Source organism: Xyrauchen texanus, chromosome 28, assembly GCF_025860055.1.
Source record: "Xyrauchen texanus isolate HMW12.3.18 chromosome 28, RBS_HiC_50CHRs, whole genome shotgun sequence".
Lineage (NCBI taxonomy): Eukaryota > Metazoa > Chordata > Actinopteri > Cypriniformes > Catostomidae > Xyrauchen > Xyrauchen texanus.
In genome coordinates, this window is record NC_068303.1 from 21,370,338 (window position 1) to 21,389,308 (window position 18,971).

General features: G+C 40.7%; 1 pseudogene; it reads left to right on the top strand.

The window, feature by feature from the left end:
• Positions 1-1,075: 1,075 nt before the first annotated feature.
• LOC127622491 (THAP domain-containing protein 6-like) overlaps positions 1,076-18,971 on the top strand; it is a 157,506-nt pseudogene continuing 139,610 nt past the window's right edge.

Below are 18,971 nucleotides of genomic sequence, written 5' to 3' on the forward strand. Positions count from 1 at the left end.
GATGCTTTTATTTATGTGCATGCAAATAATAAACAACAGGTTGCACAGATTTTGTCTTCTGCAATGGTTCAGGTTTCAAAATGGCTTACCAAATCATACTTGCATCTCAATGCCAAGAAAACAGTATGAATGTTTTTTACAAAAAGAGCAAATTCTGACATTGAACCAGAAGTATATGTCCAGGGACAGAAGCTTGATGTAGTACAAACATTTTTATATTTAGGAATAATAGGTGATTCTCAGCTTTCTTTTAAAAAACATGTGAAGCTATTTGTGAATAAAGTGAAAGTCAATCTAGCCAAATTTAGATTCATTAGAAACAGCTTAACTAAAGAGGCAGCAGTGTTATTCACGAATGCTAAGATTCTTCCACATATTAAAATTGCATGACTACTTGGACACATTCTTAAGCCTGTATATCTTTGTTAATATTTGTGGTATTTTATTATGTATTCATTTTTTAGCTGGGGACATCTGATAAAAATTGTTGATTTATTGTTGGTTATTAAGATTCTGAATGATTTTGCTTCACCCATATTCAAGGAGTACATTTATAAAATAACAGAAAGGTACACAAGAGCTGGGACAAGGGGTAATTATAACATACCTCTCTCTCTCTCTCTCTCTCTCTCTCTCTCTCTCTCTCTCTCTCTCTAGTTATTTCCTTTCTTTTCCTTCTTTCTTCTTTTTTAACGTCAACCTGCCCAGGGACTATACGGATGAAAATTAGCCATCTTGGCTAAATATTGATATTATGTTTCTTGATGTGTATTGTCCCTGATTAAATAAATAAATAAAAAAAAATGCATAACTAGAATTTGAGCTAATTTGAGCTAAACTTTCAAGCTGATCACCATTTTTACTGAAAGGGTAAAGACCCACAGAGACTAGGTGATTTAGTCTCTTGTGTTTAATTGAGGAGTAGGGGTTAGAAGGAAGTATGTTTGATTCACTGTCCTTCTATCATAGATATTATATAGAGACTAGATGCCCTATTGGCCGCTGCGCACTGAGAAATACGGCCGCCATATTAAACCGGTCGTACTCCTAGTTTCGTTGCGCTGCAGCAGTTAAGATGCCAGAGCACTGTGGAGCATTTTCCTGTTCTAATCGGCGGACCATCACAAATAGGGCCCGGGGGATTACTTTTCACAAGTAAGTTTTAACATTCCCGTACTATTGGTTGTATTTTGTCCATTATTACCAGATAATTGAGAAGGAGCAAGGATCTTTGATATTAATGTACTGAAATCGTAGCCAGTTAACGTTAGCTAGGCTATGTTTACTGCACCAGCCGGTGTTCACCCGGCATGGAGAGGTGGGGTAAAGTAATAATTACAAGAGCTTCTCGGTTATCAGATACAAGCAGTCAACGGCCCTGCTGTATAAACATAGGTTATTTGTTTTTGCGCACGTGATATCAGGAAGTAATGTAACTTAATACATGCATGACGGCGATGCGCAAATCGAGTTACCCATCCCACTTCTGCTAGTTTTATTGATAACCTATATTTATTATCCTGTGCGAATTGGCCATTAATATTACAGATGTCCTGTGGTAAAATTACATTATTACTCCATCTAACGTTACCCTAAAGTTAATCACGAATCCGAATAGGGCTTTAGATTACAATTGACACAATAATTCTATGTAGGAATAAAACAATTATTATTGGTATAATAACAGTGGCCAGTGAATTTTACACAAGTGTCATAGACTGTATTATCAGTGTTGAGCAGTCACTACTTGTAGCTTAGCTAGTAACGTAGTATTTTGTTGTTAGCTTCACTATTTACTGAATCAAGTAACTTTTCAGTAGCTTAACTCCTTTATTTGAAAATTTTAGTTTAGTTGAAGAAAGGTTCTAAGAAATGTGAAGGAAGAAAATAAGCTTGACCTCCTTTGTGAAATGTGTTTGTGTAGACTCTCCAAAATCTTCCGTTTTCATTTTGAAGGTTTCCCAAGGACAAAGATGTGAGGAAGAAGTGGGAAGTGGCTTTGAGGAGAGAAGGATTCCATGCAAGTGATCATCAGTGCTTTGCTCTCAACATTTTAAGCAGGGTGATTTTGATAGGACGGGTCAGATTGTCCGACACCGAGATGATGTTATTCCATCCGTCTTCAGCTTCCCGGTTCACCTCCAAAGATTAGGTGTATCCTCATAAGGCTGTTAGCATTCATAAATGTAAATATTATATTATCAATCATGGGGTAGGGTAAGATACTTATCCCTTTATACAAATTTCATTATGTATTATGCTTCTTCATTTTAGTTGGAAAAGGGCAGGGCTACGTCTACCTCCAGAAGAGCTGAAGAAAGCCTGTCCGTGGCCTCTCAGGATTCCCAGGAAACGGCAACCTTAAGCCCACAACCTCAGCCTAATGATGTGAATATTTCTACTTTAAACATCGTATCATAATGTTTCCTGGACATATTAAAATCTCACTTGTTTGCTGCCACTCATATTAAACACGCTCACAAATAAACCCATACACACACAATTTAAGATATGTTGAACATGCATTGCTGGCACGCACACACACACACACACACACACACACACACACACACACACAGTGCTGGCAGCGGCTTTGACAGGTGTTGACTATAATAAAGAATGTGGGCCATAAACTAGTGGTGTCAAAGTGATGTTTGTGAAGTGAAACATTACTCAAACCATGTTCATTCATCTTTCTACTAGGATCATGGCTATGCCTTGCCTGCTTCTCCTACCGGTCTTAAGACCAGAATCAATGAAGCCTTGGCAAGAGTGGAAAGTCTAGAGCGAGAGAAGAAGAATTCCATGGCCAGAGAAAAGAGGGCAAAAACCACAGTGAAGAGTCTTTTGTGGGATTTGAGGGAAAAGAACCTCAATAATGAAGAGCTCAAAGAGAAGCTTGAATTGTACTCTGGTAAGTCAAACTTAGCACTTTGAAATTCATGTACATGTTATTCTTCTTACTCTCTTTATTAAACTCCTTAGTTATTATCTGAAGGGGACTTATTCAGAATCAGAAAGATTAATTTTAAATCATAACATTTCAGATCTTCAGATAGACCTCATGGCAAAGCAAGGCCACGAGTACACAAAGGACTACAGAGAGTTTGCGCTCACGCTCCATCTACATGGTCCAAAGGCATACAAATACCTCAGAGAGACTCAACATTTTCCCCTCCCACATCCACATACAATACAAAGGTAGGCTTAATGTTGTCCCAATTTAATTTTTGGAAATGACTGATGCAAACACTTTGAAAAGCTTCTTCTCAATTTTTTTTACAGGTGGCTGCATTCGGTGGATGCCAAACCTGGCCTGAACAAGATGATGCTGGATATGCTGGAGAGAAGATGCCAGGGCGACCAGGCTAAATATGTGTGTGTGAGAGAGAGTGTGTGTGTGAGAGAGAGAGTGTGTGTGTGTGTGTGTGTGTGTGTGTGTGTGTGTGTGTGTGTGTGTGTGTGTGTGTGAGAGAGAGAGAGTGTTCGTGTTTGTGTCCGTTCGTGTTTGTGTGTGTGCGCTTGCTTGTTTGTGAGAGTGTGTATGTGTGTGTGAGAGAGAGAGAGAGAGAGAGAGTGTGTGTCACAAATCATTATAAATAGTTTCTTCAACTTATTAAAATATCTTACTTTACTGCAACTATCTGTTCCTGATTCTTTATCATATTTATAGTGTGTGATTTATAAAATACCTTATATCCTACATCACATATTTTGATCTGGTCACTTTATATCTTATATCAGAATATTATATTACTGTTAGCCTACTATGAATATTAAAATACGCCGAACCATGTGTCCTGTATCATAGCTACATGAATGACCTTTGCAGCAAAAAAACTCCGCGTGAAAATCAGTTCGGTATTCAGTGAGGTATGATTAATTAAATGCGCTGACAGTTCATTGCACCTGCCATACAGATTACACTGAGTGGAGCGGGTGACCGGTCTAAGATGGTGGCGCAGCGGCTCGTCTGCGCCAGTAGGCAGTAGCGGTCGATAGGGTGTCTATCTATATGATGTCTATGCCTTCTATCCTCTCAGGCCTATTAGGGGGAGTGTCTTGTCAGTTCTGGGGATCATATTCCTACTAGAAGAGCTAAAAATTTTACCCCCCAAAAAAGAGAGATTCTGACATTATTAACTTACCATCATGTCGTTTCAAACCTGTATGACTTTACTGGTTAAGTTGAACTAATGTGATCTCAACGTTACTCTGCTACTTGTGATCTGCTTATGTTTATATTAACACTGAAACATACAATATTTACATATTAACAGCATCTAAAACATTATAATTTTACAGCTAACACTTTACAATGAGGTTCAATTTGTTAAAATAAGTTAATGCATTAGGTATCATATTTACAGCATTTATTAATCTTTGTTAATGTTAGTTAATACAAATAACATTTTCATTATTATTCCATGTTAGTTCATAGTGCATTAATTAATGTTATTCCACAGGTCTGTTGAATTCTTTATTCTTGCTGGTTCACAGGTGTTCTGAGGTTCTTTTCTTTTTTTTATTTGGATATGAAGTAGTTCCAGGTCTTGATCACGTAACGGTTCCAAATCACTTCACCAAATTATTTCCGTTATTTTAAAGAGCCATACAGACTACAGCAAAATAACCAATTAAAACAAAGACACTGGCAAAGTACACTGGATAAAAATGAAAAAGTCTACAATATCCTACATTTATTTCAGTTTCTGCAGACAAGCGGCCTAGCACTCCCTCTCTCTCTCTTTCGCTGTCAACCACACTAACACAATGAGATTTGCGTATGCACGCGCATGCACGGACACACACACACACACACACACACACATAACGAGACTTGCATTGCCACCAATAAACAGAGTCTTGATGTCAAAGCACCCCAGTGACTTGATAAATACAACAGTTTCTATACTATCTGAAATATCTTTTAATTTCTGTGGAAAACACCTCGTGCTTGCCGTCCTACTCTTTTACAGTCTCACCAACACTTTCTCAGACACACGCGCACACACACACACATATGCAAACATATTTTCGTGAGCGACAAACAGAGCCTTCATATCAGCATTTCGACGCAATTATCACGCTATTGCTAAGAAGTATATATATATATATATATATATATATATATATATATATATATATATATATATATATATATATATATATATATACTTAAACTTACTTCTTGGCAATTTGAAGCAATGTAACTGCTGATGAGAGCCGCTGCAAACAGAGGTAATCACACATGCAATCTTTCAAAGTTTCTCTCTCTCTCTCTCACTCACTCACACACACACACACACACACACACACACAGTGAGTTCTCAACCGGGCCTTACACAGACTCCCGTTCAAAATACTCACACAGAAACAGATTCTTACCTGCGTTTGACAGCTAGAATGGTTCGCGGCAGTAGACCTGAAGGATGCGTATTTCCAATTTCTCTATTCTGCCTTGACACCTTCTTATGGTTCGTGTTCGACAGCCAGGTGTATCAGTACAAGGTCCTCCCCTTCGGCCTGTTCCTGTCCCCTCGCGTCTTCACGAAGATCGCAGAGGCAGCTCTTGCCCCGCTAAGGGAAGTGGGTATCCGACATACTCAACTACCTCGACAACTGGCTTATCCTGGCTCACTCTCGAGAGTTACTGTGCGCTCACAGGGACCAGGTGCTCAGGCACCTCAGCCATCTAGGGCTTCAGGTCAACTGGGACAAGAGCAAGCTCGTCCCGGTTCAGAGCATCTCTTTTCTCTGCATGGAGTATGACTCAGTCTCAATGACAGCGCATCTCACCAACAATCGTGCTCAGTCAGTGCTCAGGTGCCTCGCTCTCTTCGAGCCCGGCACAGCGGTTCCTATAAAACAATTCCACAGGCTCCTGGGGCATATGGCATCCTCAGCCATGGCCTCACCACTCGGGTTGATGCATATGAGACCGCTTCAGCACTGGCTACAGACTCAAGTCCCGAGCTGGGCATGGCACCACAGCACATACCGTGTGACAATCACCACTTCTTGCCGTCTGTTCCCTTGGACCAGGTGTCCAGACGTGTCCGGGTGTTCCGCTTGCAAACAGTGCCCTTCACCAAGTTGATCCATTGTGCCTTCTATCCCAGGTTAGCCACGAAGCGTCGCTCCCTGGATGTTCTCCTCCCTAGCCTTTTGGCTGGCGAATTCAACGGAGAAATTTGCGGCCAGACCTACTACGAGTTACAGGTGCTCTGTACTGGGGTCGGGCTCCACGGGATTAGTTCCCTTTTCAGGCAAACTCCCTGTGATGTGTTTCCGGCGGTACGGTCCCCCTGTCAGCGGGCCCGCGTTTCCCTTTTGCAGCCCCGCTGCCCCGGTCGCCGTGCTTGTAGAGTCCCCCTTCATTAGGCTGGACCTACAACCGCGCCATTTCCCACATACGGCTTCACAACCCTCGTGGTGTATTTGCCACGTTACCTCCCCCTAGACTGGGCAGGATGTGGCCTCCGCAGGGTATTTTCCCCCTGAATGAATAGGACCCTCAGGGGTGCGGGGAACCTAATGTCTGTATGTGACACCTCTTTGGGGGCGTCAGGGAGGGCTACATGCAGCCGACACAGTTGCCTCTAGCACGCAGTAGCCTGCTTGCACCTGTCTCGGCAGTTCACGTAACACGGTCAGTGCGTCGCATTTTTATATGGGACCCCTTGTATCACTTAATTCGAAACAACATCGCGTGATTAACAGAAGGGGAATGTCATGGTTACTGTTGTAACCTCCATTCCCCGAGGGAAGGAACGAGACGTCGTGTCCCTCCTGCCACAGCACTAAACCTACCACTGTAAATGGCCGTACCTAATTTTCGGCTCCTCAGTGTAAAATCCTGACTGGCACTTGCTGCCCTGCGTCCCTTTATACCTGTATGTCCGGGTCGAGGCATGAAAATTCTGTCTGCCGACTTAACATTGGCCTTTTCTCAGGTTCAGAGGTACGTTTGGCAACCCAGGAAGACCCCTTATGTCACTTCATTCGACACATAGTCTTCTTTACTTCCCCCGGGGAATGGAAAGTTACAACAGTAACCATGACGTTATTATTTGTTGAGAAAAGCTGGTATCAAAAATTTTCAAACTTCTCTAACAACTACAGAAATGTTGGTATTGTGACAATGTATATATATTGTGTAAGGTAGATCTTGCTGCAATAACATTAAACATTTTATTTCTTTCCATAGAAGTGTGAGCACCCCTGCTGTAAATGATGACATTGGAAGCTTTTCTTTGACTACTGTTCGTAACTACCATATGCCAATAGCCTCCTCCCCTAACCAGCACAGTTTACATTTCTGTCCCAGAGAATCGAGTTGATTGCAGAGCTGTAATATTAGAAGGGCCATTTCTAAGCATATGGGGCCCTAAGCAAAATCCAACTTGGAGGTCACCCACAATAAGAGAATTTACATATTAGACACTGGGGAGTCCAGCTCCGACCCATATTAAACAATACCTGTTTTCCCCATTAACCAATATGCCTTCATATAAATACTAACACTAAAATAAATACTGAATATACTGAAAATCTAAAGTAAAACTAACAAATAACTAATGATCAAAACTAAAACTAACAAAAAACTAATGAACAAAACTAAAACTAAACTAAAACGTACTAATAACTAATGAACAAAACTAAAACTAAACCGAATTGGAGTGAAAATTTGAAAATGAAATAGAAATAAAAACTAAATTCAAATTTCAAAACTATTATTACCTTGACTCAGCACTGTATGTGAACCTGAGATGCTTTAGGCATGGCCTAAACTTTTGCTAGGCTTTGATTCAGAATTATTGCTGCACTTATAAATGTTCCCACTATGAAATATATAATTTTCTAATTTCAATAGCGAGAAAGACTCCAGTTCATAATGCAGAATTTTTGCATATCACTTGAAATCCATTTAGGTCAAAAATGTATGCCATTTAGTTAGCAGATGATAGCAGACCATGCTATTCAGAACATATCTATTATTCTAAATAATAGCTCTATTGACAGCTATTGTAGGACAATGTATAATTACTGCTTCTTTAGAGAGTGGAACTGCTTAACTGAAATGCATCATAATGAGCAAGTCATGTATTAAGTGCATTTGGTAGCATTTACTGAACATATTCCACTTGAATTTTATGGCCCATACTTGTCATCACAGACCCCTGTTATTAATGCCAACCCATGTAAGACCCTCACTTCTATGAGTCACATTGAAGTATAGTCATATGCGTCAATCAAAATTAATCCCAATCCTACCACAGAATGGAATATAAAATCCTGGGGTTGGTGCCACTGAGAATTGCTTCTATAAATGATGCACAATTCTATTCTTTCAGGAGATATACTGCATGATTCATAACCTTATCTGTCACAAAAGAAACAATTTTAATCTTTTACCAACTTTCTGCAGACCTTCTTCCTTCATAGACAGATAGAAAAATGTGCAGCATAATGAGTAATGTTTCACTGGAATAAAAAGTTGTTATTTTAAATTTAACTAAAACTGCACATCAAAATCAGATTTCAGTTTGGCCTTAGGCATTTTCTTTTTTCTTTTATAATATTTTTTTTTTAAGTGCTCAAATCTCTTTTTGATGTTGCGGTTGACATTTCTATAATGAAATGGGACATTGTTTTAATGTACCGTGACCCTGAAATGCAGGGAGGCCAGACAGAGGCAAAAGTGGAGAAATTTCAAAGGCAGGAGGTTTCCTGAGCTCCATGGTTGCTAATCAACATGGTCCTTCCATCTTTAGCATAGATTTTCAAGTTTTGACCTGTTTAATCCTGTAAATTATGCTGCACACATTCTCTATGGTATCAGTACATTAAAACGCTTTCAGAAATGAGAAAGCACATAATCAGAAACAACAGCAATTGCACATATTTTATAAAATTATTATAAATGATTAGGTTGTAAGTTATAATAATGTATTAACAATGTAATGACACAGTCAAACAGCAAAAAATAAACAAAATAAGCATATTTTTTTATCAGAGCGTGCTTACAATTTGTTTTGGTCTTTTCAGGGCTAATTCCTTTTTATTGTAGTCCTTGTAAGAGCATGGATATGTAATGTTCCCTGTTTTGACAAAGGCTGATGCCTGGTCTCAATAAATATGCTGATTGCTCTGCCACAGTTCTACCCTGAACCTTTGCCCCTTATTTGAATGTATTAGAATATGGAAAACGAGTGTTGCATATGGCCATGTGCTAATTTCATAGATAGAGAGCAAGACAGGTTAAAGATGTTCTTGTAAAACTAAGCACTTCTTCTGTTCCTCAAATCTCACAGCAACAATTTATGCAACTCTAAATATGATATACAACTTATTTTATTGTCTCATTTAAGCCAGTCTACATTACCTACAAGTTTATCCCTGAAGATTCACAGCTGAAATGCCAGCACATACAAGTTAAAAGTCGTGTTTGTGCTGCTCCAATATCAAAAAGAATTTCATTAGTATCATTGGAGCATGCAGTTGTGGCGATAGCACATATGCTTATTGGTCACAGATCACGGCTGACCTAATTTGTGCTACGCTTTCTGTTTTTCTTGATTTTTTCACTCGCTGTCATGTATTCCAGCAAATGAAAGAATGAGAAAAGCAGTACAGATGGTGTTTTATGGGAGATTACTTATCAGCAAATGTTTTTTAAATGCTTATTTAGTATTAAATGCAATAAGTGTTGGGGGGGTTTGGAGGTTGGACAGCCTTTGTTGTGGAGACAAATGTTCAGCATATCAATCAGTATGGCAAAGTGAATGGTTTTATAAATGCCAATGAACACAGACACATACATACCTGTACTCACAGTCTGAGTAGACAGTGGACAATTGGGAATTATTAAGTACTAGCACACACACAATACCAAAATTACTATGAACATTTAAACACAATCAGATGGAATTTGGCCAGAGTCATTTTGCACATTGTTTTCTGTGTGTGTGTGTGTGTGTGTGTGTGTGTGTGTGTGTGTGTGTGTGTGTGTGTGTGTGTGTATGTGTCAAGAGAGTGAGAGCAAGACAAAGAGACCCAAGAGATCAAAGAGAAGAGGAACAGTTCAAATTATTTATTAACAATAAATATGAACTTCCACTGTGCTGGCGAAGACTGATGTTAACTGCACCGGCTGCAATTGCGGAAAGAAGTTTGAGAACACATGCATGCCATAGCAATGGGAAAATCTGTGAATAGTGTATTCGTAGGCAAGTGTGTGTATTGTGGAAGTCAGGAGCAGAGAGCGACGACAAAGGTGAGCTCAGCGAGCTGCAATGCCATCATCTCTAGAGCCCAGTTAGATGCAGAGATTTGATCGTGCTGACATCCCAGTAAAGCTCCCTGCTGAGAGAGGGAGGAGTGAAGAGTAGACTCCTCTGCTGGGTCCATACTTGGCTAGATTGTTCTGTCAAGAGAGCGAGAGCGAGACAAAGAGTCCCATGAGCAGAGGAACAGTTTAAAGGATTTATCAAACAATAAATATGAACTTTTTTTTTAATTAAATCTCCTATTAATTTGTCATTTTTATCCAAAATACCAGGCCTGTAAAGTAAAGTTTTCTGATATGGCACATAAAATTGAATTAATTCCAATATTACCACACCACTTGGGTTGCCAAGTTAATTGGGCAACTTTTAAACTTGATGCAGGTTGATTTATTTATATTCATTTTCACACAGTTTGAAAGTTTGACATATTGCATAAATTATATTTGAATGATGTGAACAACCACAGAGATGCTGGCCTTTTTCATTACAGAGATGTATGACAAAGACCAAGAAGGAGAAGGATTTCAAAGAATCTGAAAAAGATACCCCATTGAATGATTTTAAGACAGGCAGTCAATCAAAGCAGATTTAATTTACCATGGAAAACGACTGTGGTTATGATTACTACTATATTGGCATTTACAGATTAAATTGTGTGTAATGCGTAATAGGCCTTGTAAAATTATATAGATTTTAGGTATAGGATGGGCAGGGTTGGGAGGGTTACTTTTGAAATGCATTCCACTACAGATTACAGAATACATGCTGTAAAACGTGTAACGTATTCCGTTAGATTACTCAAGGTCATCTAACAGATGACCTTGACCTTGCTCAGGTATACATTTTTCCACCTGAAAGGACTTAATATTAAATTAAACAAATGACAATAAATTGCAAAGTAATCTCTTCAGTAATCAAACTACTTTTGGAATGTAACTGTATTCGAAATAACAATGATTTCAATTGTAACTGTAGTAGAACAGTTAATTTGGTTCTTGTGTAGGTTTTGATTGGTCTCTGGGCTGTCTTTTTTACAACGATCTGGCAATCCTGATCACTGTCATCAGAGTCCTTTTGCATTAAAAAGAAAGGTTTTCAGTAAAATAAGTGCGCTTGTTACCAATAGATTTTTGTCGTATGTAAAAATTCAGTAGATTCATACCTTTTTAGAATTTTCCTAAATAATTTAAAGATAATAACTTTGTACAGATACCAACCAACCAGTGGTGCGTTTCCCGTACAACTACATAACACGCTTAATCAGCATATTACAATGCATCGCTGGAAAAATTAACTAGCTAGTCATGACTGTTTCTCAAATCCATAGTAGCTATGTCACACATCCATCATTCGAACAATGATGGTTCAACAATAGAGCTGTCGTTAATGAAGTTATGCAGTAATAACTTCTGTGGAAATCAAATTATAATAGCTCATCTACACATACTCCAGAAAGCTGTTTGTAACACCTGTGTGTCAGAAATACTCAAGATAAAAGTGAACTAGGTTAATAGTACTACACTGAAAACATGTACCTGTAACCCGCACACACACACACACAAGACGAGACAGTCACAATGTCGGTGGGAAACTGCTTTTATTTACAGCAAAGCAGGCAAAAGTACAAACAAGGGCAAATCCAATGAGAGTGGTCAACGAGAGCGGGAGGTCGAAGCCGGGGAATCAGAATGGAACTAAGGGGCAAATTCGGGAGAGAGTGGTCAACGAGAGCGGGAGGTCGAAGCCGGGAAAACAGTTAACAACTAGGGCGCAGAACTAGACGGGACTAGCGGGATCAAAGACAGCGGAACTAGGGGAACACTCGAGCTGGCAAGCTAAGGGGTAACTATTCACAGGGGAGTTCGGAACTAGACGGGACTAGCGGGCGGCAAAGACACGGGAAACTAAACACAATAACCAACAGGAGTGAGACGAAAGGGTTGTGATATATATAGGGGCGAGTGCAGGTGTAAACAATGATGGGTGATCAGACGAGTACAGGTGAAACTAATGTGGTGACTGAGAGCGGGCTTGCGAGCCCGAGGAGGGAGACCTGCTAACGAGCATGAGAGCTCGAGGGAGCAAAACGAGCGTGCGAGCTCAAGGGAGCAGAACGAGCGTGGAAGCTCGAGGGGGCGGAGCGAGGGAGCGGGGTTCGTGACAGTACCTATGGGCCATCAGAAGATTATGGGCCATCAGAAGATTAGGTACTGAAGGAGGTAGCAGCAAACACACACACTCAACTAGGAAAATAAAGCTTTGTTTATGTTGAATGTTTTTGTAAAGATGAATTGGTATTGACAGGACATTCAATGTTAACAAAAATTACAGTATTTTTTTCTGTACAGTTTTTCAACGAATTGCAACAAATAGATTACAAAAAAGAAAAGTTTTTTTTACTATTTTAGGTTTAGTTCCTATTTAGTTTCTAATTAGGTTTTTAATCATAATTTAACTAATCTCTAATTATAGAATTATATTTTGAACCAGTTTCAAAGTTACAAATACCATACAAGACAATCAATAGGAATGAACCATGAACATCAACACCTTCACATTAAGAACAATAGTACAGAATTATTACTGTGACACTCAAATATCAAGTCTCTGATCTGGTGAATTTATAAATCACTGAAGAAGTTATAGGTGTCATGAATTGGATTTTTATTTTACTTTAAAATGTTTCTTGAGGTCCACTTATAATATTAGTTTGATTTTTCATTAAAGTAGTCATAATTTAGGAATAATTGGTCATTTTCTATCTAGTTTTGTGCCTCTGATTCAAATGCTAAATTATTTTGGGGTGTGTGACCTTGAAGACTTCAGTGTAAACGCCCAATGTAAGTGCAGCGTAGTTCTAGCGGGAAGACTAGCAGCTATACATCATCGCATCATTAGCTGGGTAATTCCCAGCCAATCACATGTAAGCCATTGCTTTATAAGTCTGCTCACAATCTATCACGTTGCTGTTTCAGTGTGCTAACACGGCAATCTCCACCACCCCACCACCACCAGTTGAGTCCCGTCCTGCACGGGGGTAGGCTCCTCGCCCCTGACTCCTATCTCCGGCAGGATTTGAGGGTTCCGACTTCAACTTCTTCGGATCGCTAGACGGGGCTTACGCCAAACAGAGACATTACTTTTATGTTTTATATTCAGCAAATAAATGTCATCTTAAATTTCACTCAAGTCTGCAAGTCTTCCTGATAGAACTGCCATGATTGGGTAACATCTTTGCACATGAATGAGTGTAAATGACCACCATTATGTGCATGTGGGGTTGTTTTAAAAACTTTGGATGGTAAAAAAAGGACAGCCGGAGGAATTCATCTATACATGTTTGAGCCAGAGTCTGATCCCGAATTTGAAGAAAATTAACCCCCTCCACAAACACCACAGATACTGCAGTCTGTAACAGCATGGTAAGTAATCACTATAATTTACTTGTCTATTTGTGTAATAGGTATTTCTATAATAGTTGTTTAAACCAAAACGTGACACAACGGTTTGTATGTTGTTAAATAGTTGGCGAACAGTCCAAAGGTGAAACGTTGCCATGTTTTACACAGTAACACATGACAGTTCCAAATAAAGTGTTAATACATGGTGCTATCACATTTATATCTGTGAAAGTATACACTTACCGCGCAACATGTAATCCTATACAGGATACATTCACCGGTGTGTCATTCATCATATCATCATCTTTCATTATATATTCAGTGTAGTGACAACGCATACGTTGTTCATTACAATGAGTCATGTTTTCATTAAAAAGGAAAGAACTGTCTAAATATATTGATATCAATACTCTTTAGGTGCATCTGTGGCAAATGTGCCATCATGCCAAAAGAACAAGAAAGCTTAGAGATCCCTGTTTATTAAAACTAATACAGGAGCGTCTAAAATCACTAGGATCAAATAAAATACTCAGAACTCATCTGACAGTCTTACAAGCAAAACAATTAACATAGATACTCACAATTGTTTGTTGCGACAGCACTGTCGGGTCCAATGTAGTTGGCACTGCATCAACTTTAATATAAGTCTCTCTGCAAAGCCTGCTTCGAACTGTGTCTTGTTTGTTAAATACTAATCTGTAAAATGAAGCGTGCAAACACGTTCTTACCAATGTGATCCAGGACTTCATTAAAAATAAACGTCAGCCACTCTTTCTTAATGTTTGGATCCTTGCAAAGCAAATGCAAGAAGTGTAGTTTCCCACAACCTTGCACTGCACAATATCTTGACATCTTCGTGGCCATCGTGACACCTCCTGTTGCTCCAAAAATAATCTCACTGCTCTACTCTAACCACAAGTCAGAGACTGGCCTATGCTGATGTAATACCTCACTATGACGTATTAGTGAGGAGGAAGTAGAAAACAAGCTATTTTTGCACCATGGTTTCAATAAAGCCTTTTTTTTAACTGTGGCAGCGGGGGCGTGGTCAAGCATCCGTCTGGAGAGAGTGACAGCGGTAAGGGTGCTTGCACCTGAGCTAGATTATGTTTAACGCCTGTTTATAATTTCAGTGAGCATGGAGAGAGTGGCATATAAGCAGCCACGCCACCGGCAGAGGAGAGAGAGAGAGAGTGGCACAAGGAAGGCCATGGTGCTTTTGAAGCTGTTGCGTTTAATCTGTTGTGCCTGTGAAGCTGATGAGTTTGTGAAGTTGTAATGCATTGATATGGCCGATTAAAAGTCTTACCTGAGCCTGGAAAATCCACCTCCCTGTGTTCTCCTTCCCTTCTGCTGTGAAGTTGTGTTACATGGACTAACGAAGAAGTTTTCAGGTCTGAAATTTACAGTATGTTTTTATAGTGCTATGAACTCTTATATGTCAAGATATCATGGTAAGTTTGATTTCCCAGTTTGTGACCCCTTTAAAGTGCTTGTTAAAATCATTTTTATGGATCCTCTGTCCATTTAGTTTAAGTGTAACTCTTTTACCAAAAGTAAAAAACTCCAAAAATTATTCAAAACATTCATGCAAGGACAATGCAAGCGATCGGATCCATGATCTGTCTCGCAGGTGGCTCACCATCTTTCTTTCACATGTGTGAAACGGATGGTTTCACAGCAAGCGATTTGTGTCCAGAGTGAAATCCATAAACAAAAAAAAAACATAAAAACCTGACCTGCACATGACAGCAGATTGCACTCAGTTCAAGTTTGCTCAAATTATTTTTAACTCAACTCAGCACTGCTTATTTAAGTCAGTTTACAATCATGAGGCTCTTAATTAAAGGTGCTACATGTAATTTTTTTTACTATACTATATCATAAAATGGCCATAATATGTCATTAGAGAATTGGGAAACATGCTAAGTTGAAATACTGGATTCTCCAAAAACAATGCTACAGCCAGTATATTCTACTTTGAAGTTTCAATTCAGGGACAGAATTTCTGTTTATGTTTTGGCCTGTGTGATCCCGCCCACTTCTCACTCACCAATAGTACTTTTCAAATCTGGCTTGCCAGATTTGAAAAAGTTTGCAGGCAAACAACACTGTATTCTGTAGCCATGGAAGCCAGCAAACAAATTGGATCAGAGATAACAGATTCCACTCGACCTAAAAAGCCTCGCCATCCATCTAAAAACCACCATGACCAGAGGAAGAGTAAAACAAGGATAAATATTGGAGATGCCTTTGGAAGGAGACAGCTTAAAGCCCAGAAATCCTTTAAAACGGATGATGAGTTGGCTAATTTGCATGTCAACATTCTGGCAACCCATATGAGCTTCAAGTCTGGGGTGGGGCAGACAACTCTCCAATATTTTGAATTTGGACTGCAGTACCCATTTCAAATTCTTGTTGTCAATCTTACATATAGCACCTTTAAAAAATACATCATACAACAGCACCAATCATGCAACGAGTGAAAATACATCACCAAAGCCTCAACCAACACAGCAGTTTAGATATACAATCCAAAACATCAAATTAACACAAAATTCACCAATTACCTACAGAAACAACAACAGTTTGTGTTCAATCCGGTTCAGTTAAATTAGGTTTTCTCTCCAGTTTTCTCAGACTTCTCCAGCTTCAACAAATGTTTAGATATCTCATCAAAGCTAATTTTATAAGTAATACACATTCTAGGGGTCATTAAGTTTTGATATAAGGCTTATTTTCTTTCAGGTCTCTCTGTTTCCTTTCACAGGTCTCTCTCTGATGCTGTTCCAGCAAGTTCTGTGAACAATCTAACTTTATTCTGAAATGGGTGCGGCAGGATGAATACAGGATTAATCTGATTGGTCTTCAGTTTTAATTGTTTTCTTTTTCTTGCTGTAATAAATAACAAGTTAAATTTATTTGAAAAAAAAAAAACATTTATTTATTCAATTTCACTTGTCTGATTCATTAATATTTTTTAATGTTTGGCTCTAAATATATCTTAATTTAAGCCTGGGTTACATGTTTAATGCAAGCTGCTGAAAACATGAAAGCTGTGTGCACTATATAACAACCCATTCTCATTCCCTAAGCATCCAATTTTGATGCATATGCAGAGGCCATCTGCATCTGTATGATTACACCAAAGGTGCCCCCTGGCGTCCTCTCATTAACACGGTGAGAAAACCCATTGTTTTCAATGAGAAAACTTTATTGTAAGTTATCAGCCTTTGAAATTTGTCGGCTGCACTTAACCCTCCCCAATGCCCCCAATAAAAGGTGTCATATACCGCTCTTAGGTTACCCATACCTGTACGGAAACAGGCGACATGACTTGCATGGGAGACAGCCGGCCAGCCACGCCTTTTCTCGCTCTATGTTTCTCGTCATAGAGTTAAAAGCGGCTGGGGCTTAACGCTATAGATGCATCGGGGAAGGCGTCCTTTCCTGTTCCTATTCTTTCAGGGGGAAAAGGCCTATGGAGACCATGACCTGCCCAAACTGGGGGAGGTAACTTGTGGTTAATACACACTGGGGTTGTCAAGCCACCCATGGACATGGTGCAGTGGTAGATCCTCCCAGGGAGACGCAGGTCCTGCCAGTGGGGAGATTGTACTGTGGAAATACGTCACAAGGAGTTGCCTGAAGCAGGAACTAGGCCTGTAGACCCCAAGTCCAACACGGAGTACTCGACTTGTGGTGGGTCTGGCGGGGAATTCCTCCACTGAATCTGCGGCCACAGGGGGCTAGGGAGGAAGAGCATCCAGGAAGTGAGAGCTTGCTGGTTAACCTGGGAAAGAAGGCGCACTGGATCAGCTTGGTGAAGGGTGCAAGCAGAACACCCGGTCGGTTGTTCCGTATTACAGAGTTCTACCGGCTCGGACCTGTCAAAACATTGGACGAGACCGACTCAACCCTGTGGTTGTAGAACCTAGCAAAGGTGTTGGGTGGTGCCCAGCCCGCCGCTCTGCAACCCGCAAGGGGGGGGGGGGGCACGGCCTGGGTGTGATAGGCTAGGGAAATAGCGTCAACAACAATAGCCTAACCTCTGTTTGGAGACGGCGTTCCCTTTCCGCTGTCCAACAAAGCAGACAAAGAGCTGCTCAGAGCATCTAGAGCCCTGCATGCGGTCCACATGGGTACGCAAAGCACTTACTGGACACAGCAACGAAGAGGCTGGGTCTGCCTCCTTCGAGCTCGACTAAATCAAGCAGCTCGAAGGGGGGTTCTCTGAAGGCCCGAGAAGACCACTGAGAGATTCCAGGAGGGGAACAGGCTTGGCCGGTAAGGGTTCAACCTCCGGGCGCCTCTTAAGGAAACTGATAATCAAGTCGTGCTTACCAAGGGACTTACCGTCTATTGAGTCTTGGTGGGCTGCAATAGCAGCAACACACAACTTCAAGGTGGAGGGGGACAGCCTCCCCTCCAGCCACTCCTGCAGGAATGAAGCACTGACCGAACTGCGCATCTCTGTGGGTCTTCAGATCTGGAAGAACACCAATTTGTGAACAGACGCCACATTAGGGCATAAAGTTTCCTGGTAGAGGGAGCTCTGACTTGGTTGATTGTGTCTACGACTACAGGTGGTAGACCACTTAAGTCTTCTGTGTCCCGTCCAGGGGCCAGATGTGGAGATTCCAGAGGTCTGGGCGTGGGTGCCAGAGGGTGCACTGTCCCTGAGAAAGGAGGTCCTTATTGTGGGGAATTTGCCAGGGAAGTGCTGTCGTGAGGTGCGTGAGATCCGAGAACCAGGTCCAAGTGGGCCAATAAGGAGCCACCAAGGTGACCTGTTCCTCGTCCTCCCTGACCTTGCACAGCACCAGTGCAAGAAGGCTCACTGGGGGAAATGCGTACTTGCGCAGCCCCCGGAGCCAGCTGTGTGCCAGCGCGTCTGTGCCGAGAGGGGCCAAGTGCGGGCAGTGGGAGTTGTCTTGGGAGGCAAAGAGGTCAATCTGTGCCGTGCCAAAGCGGCCCCAAATCAGCTGGACCACCTGGGGGTGGAGGCTCCACTTGCCGCTGTGCGAGACCTGTCACAATGACAAAATTTTACCCCAAAGTACAATTAAACAATGCTAAAATTAAAATGCCCATCGCATCAGTTAGTTGATGTCAAAGGTTTCTCGTTGAAACTTGCCGGATACGTCGTAAAACTGATGCCAGTGGGTGCTTTTGGTGTCTGTAGATTGACGAACTGGGCTCTTGCACAAGCGTCATTCTTAGATGACTTGGGAATGAGAAAGTGTTGTACATACTATGGCAGATACATTGCACTGCA